Consider the following 995-nt stretch of genomic DNA (forward strand, 5'->3'; position numbering starts at 1 on the left):
TCTTCTAGGATTTTTATGGTTTCCTTTCACAAAAATATGTCTTTAATCTATTTTGAATTTATTTTTGTGTATGGGATAGAAAGTTGTCCAAATCCTTCTGCAGGTTGTTATACAATTTTTCCAACACAATTTGTGTAAGAAACATTCTTTTTCCCATTGGATATTCTTTCCTACTTTTTTGAAAATTAATTGACCTTATAGTTGTGGATTCATTTATGGGTTTCCTATTCTGTTCTATTGATCTATGCATCTATTTTTGGCCAGCATCATACTGTCATGATCACTACAGCTTTGGGGTTTTTTTAATAATAATTTTGTATTATATTATGTTAGTCACCATACAATACATCCCTAGTTTTTGATGTAATGTTCCATGATTCAGTACTTGTGTTTTTTAATATAACTTGAAGTCTGGAATTGTGATACCTCCAGCTTTGCTTTTCTTTTTCAGAGTTGCTTTGGTAATTCAAGGTCTTTTTTGTTCCACGCAAATTTTAGGTTTGTTTGTTCTAGCTCAGTGAAAAGTGCTATTTGTATTCTGATTAGGATTGTATTAAATGTGTAGGTTGTTTTGTGTAGGATAGACATGGTAATGATATTTGTTCTTCATATTCATGACTATTAAATGTCTTTCCATTTCTGTGTGTCATCTTCCATTTCTTTCATGAATGTTTTGGAGATTTCAGAATATTGATCTTTCACCTCTTTGGTTAGGTTTATTCCTAGATATTTTACAGGTTTTGGTGCAAATGTAAATGGAAATGATTCCTTAATTTGTCTTTCTGCTGCTTCATCATTGGTGTAGAAAAAATGCAATTGTTTTTTGTATGGTCATTTTCTATCTTATGAGTTTACTGAATACGTGTATCAGTTCTAGCAATTTTGGGGGGTCTAAAGATTCCAAAAGGGCATTCTCAATAGAGTATCTTGTCATCTTCAAATACTGAAAGTTTGCCTTCTTCATTGACAATTGGGTGCCTTTTCGTTCTTTGTGT

This window comes from Ailuropoda melanoleuca, unplaced genomic scaffold (assembly GCF_002007445.2).
Source record: "Ailuropoda melanoleuca isolate Jingjing unplaced genomic scaffold, ASM200744v2 unplaced-scaffold7743, whole genome shotgun sequence".
Taxonomy (NCBI): domain Eukaryota; kingdom Metazoa; phylum Chordata; class Mammalia; order Carnivora; family Ursidae; genus Ailuropoda; species Ailuropoda melanoleuca.